This window comes from Elephas maximus, chromosome 14, assembly GCF_024166365.1.
Source record: "Elephas maximus indicus isolate mEleMax1 chromosome 14, mEleMax1 primary haplotype, whole genome shotgun sequence".
Classification (NCBI taxonomy): Eukaryota; Metazoa; Chordata; class Mammalia; order Proboscidea; family Elephantidae; genus Elephas; species Elephas maximus.
The window spans coordinates 67,009,131-67,016,261 of NC_064832.1; positions in this window are offsets into that span (position 1 = coordinate 67,009,131).

Below are 7,131 nucleotides of genomic sequence, written 5' to 3' on the forward strand. Positions count from 1 at the left end.
TTGTTATACATATTATGAATAATTACACTGAATGATGCCTGACCTGGAAGAAACCACAGCATATAAACTATCTCAGATTTTACAGGAAGGCATGTTAGCTCATTTTCCTAAATAACTCCTTTTATTTATTTGTTTACTTATGCCAAAACACCCATGGAAAAAGCAGTCAATAATATGATAGCTAATAAGATGAGATACAGATTAAACTTATGACATTTAGAAACTAGCGTAATTATTATTTTATAATTGCTGATTATAGCTAATGCACCAAGTCTTACGAGAGTCAAAGCAATAAACTGGAAACAAGGTTTGTTTTCATCTAGAACTATATCTTGTGGTTTTCTTTTTTGGTAATTGTAGTTACATATTGGCTGTGACAGTCAACCAGTCACACCAAATTTAATTATACTAAGAGTAATATTAATGATTAAGAGGTTCCATACGCTTTGGAATAAATTGGGAAAGTGGGAGGAGGGGAGGGAGCTTCCCTATTGAATTTAAAGAAGGCTGGGTCTTGAGATCCTTCACAATCAATTTTCAAAGAACTTCTCATCTTCTGCAATTTCTCTGGCAACCTTCCTTCACCTTGGAATCAGAGGCAAGATTGCTGAATCCAGAATCACATAATGCATAAAGTCATTAATTCTACACTAAACATTATGTGAAATTACTCCAGAGAATTTTGACTGTGTATTCTATGTATGTATGCTCGTGTGGTAATACAAGTACTAGATTTTCATCGGAGATTCCTATATCCTTTATAGCTTTAAACCAGGGCACAAAGCTGTGGTTTCTCCTTGTTAATTTAGCTCTGTAAGAGTGATTAAGGCTCTATAGTAGATGCTTTGATATTGGTGATGCAGTATTATGCAGTTGACTTCCTAAAAAGAGTACATCTATTTGGCATATATTCAGTACGGGATTCTAAGAACTTACAGGTGGTAAGGTGAAAGAAGGATTACATGTCAAGATATAAATTATAATTTAATTATTATAAATTTATTTGTCAAAGAAAATTTAATCCTTATAATTTAACATTGCACAGAATAATATTGGAAATGACAAATTTTTACATCATCCATAGTCTATTAACTTGTTTTACCTGGTCCCTGGTTTGTGCAAGAAGTTAAGCACTTGACTACTAGCTGGAAGTTTGGTGGTTTGAACTCACCTAGAGGCACCTCAGAAGATGGGACCTGGCAATCTATTTCAGAAAGCTCACAGCCTTGAATAGCCAGTGGAGCAGTTCTACTCTGCAACACATGGGGTCGCCATGAGTTAGAATAGACTCAACAGCAACTAACGGTATACCTGAAAGAAGAGAAAAGAAATGAATATTTATTGATTACTTACTAAGAGCCACATATTGTATTGGGTGCTGTATAGGGTCACTATGAGTGGGAATTGACTTGACTACAATGGGTGGTTTGGTCTGTGCTTTAGTATAGTTGGACCTTTGGTGGTGCAGTGGTTAAGAGCTTGGCTGTTAACTAAAAGGTCGGCAGTTCAATCCACCAGCCACTCCTTGCAAACCCTATGGGGTAGCTCTACTCTGTCCTGTTGGGTTGCTATGAGTAGGAATCAACTGAACCGCAGTGGGTTTGGTTTTGGTTCTTAGTGTAGTTAGTGCTCCCTTTAACACTGTTAGGTAAAGGGGAAATGTATCTTGATCATGGTCAGGGTGGTAGGATTTATTCAGGTGTGTTTTACAAAATCTGTACTGCAGTGCCGCTCCATTTAAATACACCAAAGCCACTTTAAAGATCATTAAGTTGGTTAAAAGCTATAAAAAAAAAAAAGAAAGCTTCCCTTTTCACTGCATACTTTAAAATATTTTCAGTAGTAATGTTTAGAAACTGAATGTGGCTAAATGGTTGAACATATACAATTTGCTTCTTCTTACAGAACATGTTTCATCTCATGACTTACCAAACTAATTATAGACTTAGATTTATCTATTAATTTCCAAAAGAAAGTAAATACAGTTATGGGGAGAGCATATAAATGCCAAGTTACTTGGTCTTAAAGGAGCTGTCCCCAACATACAAAGCATTTAATACCCACTACCAATTCAGAAAGGAGCCCTCGTGGTGTGGTGGTTAAGTGTTTGGTTGCTAACCAGAAGGTCGGTGGTTCAAACCCACCAGCCACTTCAGGGGAGAAGGATGTGGCAGTCTGCCTCCGTAAAAATTACAGCCTTGGGAAGAATGAAGAAAACTAAAGATACAAGGGAGAGATTAGTCCCAAGGACTAATGGACCACATCTACCATGGTCTCTACCAGACTGAGTCCAGTACAACTACGTGGTGCTTGGCTACCACCACTGACTGCACTAACAAGGATCACAATAGAGGGTCCCGGACAGAGCTGGAGAAAAATGTAGAACAAAATTCTAACTCAAAAAGAAAGACCAGACTTGCTGGCCTGACAGAGTCTGGAGAAACCCTGAGAGTATGGCCCCCAGACACCTTATCAGCTCAGCAATGAAATCACTCCTGAGGTTTACCCCCCAGCCAAAGATTGGGCAGGCCTATAAAACAAAATAACACTAAAGGGACACGTCAGCCCTGGGGCAAGAACTAAAAGCTAGGAGGGGACAGGAAAGCTGGTAATAGGGAACCCAAAGTTGAGAAGGGATAGCGTTGACATGTCGTGGGGTTGTTAACTAATATCATAAAACGATATGTGTACTGTTCAATGAGAAACTAGTTTACTCTGTAAACCTTCATCTAAAGGGCAATTAAAAAAAAAAAAAGATTACAGCATTGGAGACCCAACAGGACAGTTCTACTCTGTCCTACAGAGTTGCTATGAGTTGGAATTGACCCGATGGTACCATATTTGTTTTGTTTTTAGTTACCAATTTAGGAGCCAGGCCTTCTTTAAGTGCTAACTCTCTTGGCTGCTAAGCCCATTCCCCAGATAACGCAGGGCCTTCTTTTCTGTCATATTCACTGGGAACCTGTTCCCCTTTTTTCTGCTCTTTCATTTCCAATCATGTTTTTTAAGTTTCATAATCTCACAATTAACTCATTAGAGCCAGATGCAGCATGAAATATGACTATCTAAAATATAAATATATACTTATTGATATGTGAGCCTCTTGTTGCCTCAATCCTAGATTTACTATATGGTTGTCTGAGGATGTCTCTATCTTTTTACCTATCTTGATTGATTGATTCTTTGAACATATGACTATTGAGTGCTAACCATGTGTGAGGCTCTATTTTGATCATTCTAGGAGAAATAAGGATGACTGTTAATTGATGCCTGCCTTTACAAAGGTTAGCTACTATCTAAAGGGCAAGACAAGCATCAGAACAACAAACTGTAATTCAAATCAGGATTAGATGAAGCCATATGTTATGCGAGGACACAGCAATTAATTTTTCCATGATGGAGAAAAATCTGACAATTTCTCTGATCAAAACCTTCAATGGTTCTCCACTCTCTTTAGCCTTACATAACTTATATCCAACATTCATTTATTCAATGGCAATTTAATTTTAAACATTTCAACCTTTTTTTAACCATTAGCCTTCAGTGCTCAATGTCCTTTAAATATATCCTTCATAAATTTGCTAAAACCACCTTCACTAGAAAGACGTTCCCTTGACCACACCCCGTCTATGATGCTTCCTTTCTCTTTGCAATCTGTATAATAGTTTATTTACTCCACTGGATTGATAAATGCATTTTTTCAAGTACCTGAGTGTAGCTTGTCTCCCCATCAGATTTTAAACTCCCTAGGAAAAGAGATCAAAGCTATGCTTTGTGTTATGTATGTTAAGGGCTCGGTAAATATTTGTTGATTGATTGGTACTCTCAGAGATCAGAGAGCATGGTTAATCAACTTATTTTACCTTTGCTCAGAGGTTCCCCGCAGATGTAGTTTCTGAGAATGGACACATTGCTGAAGCTGAAATGCAGTAATATGATCTATTTGAAAATGTTGGCATATGTATTTTTTTCTAATTTCTTAGCAGCATTTTTTCAGTTTAAATTTTCGCCTTGAGATTATATTGCCATTGAAAGTAAGAAATAAAATTCAACCTAGCATCAACTTACCATCAACAATCTAATCAACATGAACGTAATGTGGATAGTAAAAAACAGAACTAAACAAACACTTATTCATTGAAGTAGAACTCACATACTGATAGTCACGCAAATTCTAAGGGTACAGCCTGACGAATAACCACCACATAGGTCAACAAATATTACCAGTACTTCAAAAGTCCCCTCCTACTATTTTGTATTCCCCACTTAAAAAACTTGTAGTTGTTCCTGAAGTTCAACTTTATGTTATGGAATCATACAGAATGTATTCTTTTTGTCCAGCTTGTTTTGTTCCACAGTTTGTTAATAAGAGTCATCCATGTTATATATTATATGTAGCAATACATTGTCCCTTATCACTCCTATATGGAATTCCGTTTGTATAACACATTTCAACTTGATGGCAGTGGCTTTGTTTTTTTTTGTTTTGATGGATATTTGGTTTTCTTTTTGCAGTTTTTGGTGCTGCGTCATAGGATACGTGCCTGTTTGACTTTAGTAAACATTGCCACACAGTTTTCCCGAATGTTTTTTTTTTTTTTTTTTAATTATTAGCACTGAAATTTCCAGTTCCTGTATATCTTCGCTATCACTTGGTTTTGTCAGTCTCCTGAATTTTGGCTCTACTAAATTTGACTTTATTTGGAGTGTGCATTGTTATCTCATTGTGTTTTAATTTGCATTTCTCTGAGGACTAATGAGAATAGTATGTTTTCCTATGTTTATTGACAATTCATATATCCTCTTTTACGAAGTGTTTAGACTTTTGCCCACTTTGCTATCGGGAAGCTTTATTTACTTAGTATTAGAGTCTCTTTTTGGTTATGCTTCTCAGATGATAGCTTCTTCCAATCTATGGCAAAACTTTTAAATCTTTTAAAGGTTTATTTTGACAAACAGAATTTATTAATTTTCATTTATGAATAATGCCTTTTATGTTCTGTGTAAGAAATTCTTGCCTATAGCAAAATCTTGAAGATAGTCTCTTCTGTTATTTTTAGCATAAGCCAAGTATCTGTAATGTGTGGGCCTGTTTCTGAACTTTCTCTTTTGTCCTATTCCTGAACTTTCTCTTCTACACAGGCCCTCTTAATCCTTGCCTAAATACCACACTTTTTTTTTTTTTTTTGTGCTTTAAGTGAAAGTTTACAAATCAAGCCGGACTCTCATACAAAAATTTATAAACACCTTGCTATATACTCCAAATTGCTCCCCGCCTAAAGAGACAGCACACTCCTTCCCTCCACTTTCCCTTTTCATGTCCATTCTGTCAGCTTCTGACCTCCTCTACCCTCTCATCTCCCCTATAGACAGGAGATGCCAACATAGCCTCATGTGTCTACTTGATCCAAGAGGCTCATTCTTCACCAGTATCATTGTCTATCCCATAGTCCAGTCCAATCCTTGTCTGAACAGTTGGCTTTGGAAATGTTTCCTGTCTTGGGCTAACAGAAGGTCTGGGGACCATGACCTCCAGGGTCATTCTAGTCTCAGTCTGACCATTAAGTCTGGTCTTTTTACAAGAATTTGGGGCCTGCATCCCACTGGTCTCCTGCTCCCTCAGGGGTTCTCTACTGTGTTCCCTGTCATGACAGTCATTGGTTGTAGCCCGGCACCATCTAGTTCCTCTGGTCTCAGGCTAATGTAGTCTCTGCTTTAGGTGGCCTTTCTGCCTCTTAGGCTCATAATTACCTCGTGTCTTTGGTGTTCTTCATTCTCCTTTGCTCTAGGTGGGTTGAGACCAATTGATGCATTTTAGATGGCTGTTTGCTAGCGTTTAAGTCCCCAGACACCGCTCTCCAAAGTGGGAAGCGGAATGTTTTCTTAATAGATTTTATTATGCCAATTGACTTAGATGTACCCCAAAACCATGGTCCCCAAGCCCCCGCCCCCACTATGCTGGCCTTTGAAGTGTTCAGTTTATTTACGAAACTGCTTTTGGTTTAGTCCAATTGTGTTGACCTCACCTGTATTGTGTGTTGTCTTTCCCTTCACCTAAAATAATTCTTATCTACTATCTAATTAGTGAAAACCCCTCTCCTTCCTTCCCTCGCTCCCTACCTCGTAACCACCAAAGAATATCCTCTTCTCTGTTTAAACTATTTCTCGAGTTCTTATAAAAGTGGTCTTATACAATATTTGCCCTTTTGCAACTGACTAATCTCACTCAGTGTAACGCCTTCCAGATTCTTCTATGTTATGAAATGTTTCACGGATTCATCATTGTTCTTTATCAGTGCATAATATTCCATTGTGTGAATATACCATAATTTATTTATCCATTCATCCACTGATGGGCACCTTGGTTGCTTCCATCTTTTTGCTACAGTAAACAGTGCTGCAATGAACATGGGTGAGCATATATCTGTTATGTAAAGGCTCTTATTTCTCTAGGATATATTCCAAGGAGTGGGATTGCTGGATCTTATGGTAGTTCTATTTCTAGTTTTTTAAGGAAGTGCCAAATTGATTTCCAAAGTGGTTGTACCATTTTACGTTCCCACCAGCGGTATATAAGTGTTCCGGTCTCTCCACAACCTCTCCAACATTAATTATTTTGTGGTTTTTGGATTAATGCCAGGCTTGTTGAAGTGAGATAGAATCTCATTGTAGTTTTGATTGGGATTTCTCTAATGGCTAATGATCGTGAGCATTTCCTCATGTATCTGTTAGCTACCTGAATGTCTTCTTTAGTGAAGTGTCTGTTCATATCTTTTGCCCATTTTTTAATTGGGTTATTTGTCTTTTGCAGTTGAGTTTTTGCAGTATCATGTAGATTTTAGAGATCAGGTGCTGGTTGGAAATGTCATAGCTAAAAACTTTGTTGCAGTCTGTAGGCAATCTTTTTACTTTTTTGGTGAAGTCTTTGGATGAGCATAGGTGTTTGATTTTTAGGAGCTCCCAGTTATCTGGTTCCTCTTCTGCATTGTTAGTAACATTTTGTATACTATTTATGCCATGTATTAGGGCTCCTAGCATTGTCCCTGTTTTTTCTTCCATGATCTTTATCATTTTAGGTTTTATATTTAGGTCTTTGATCCATTTTGAGTTTGTTTTTGTGCATGGAGTGAG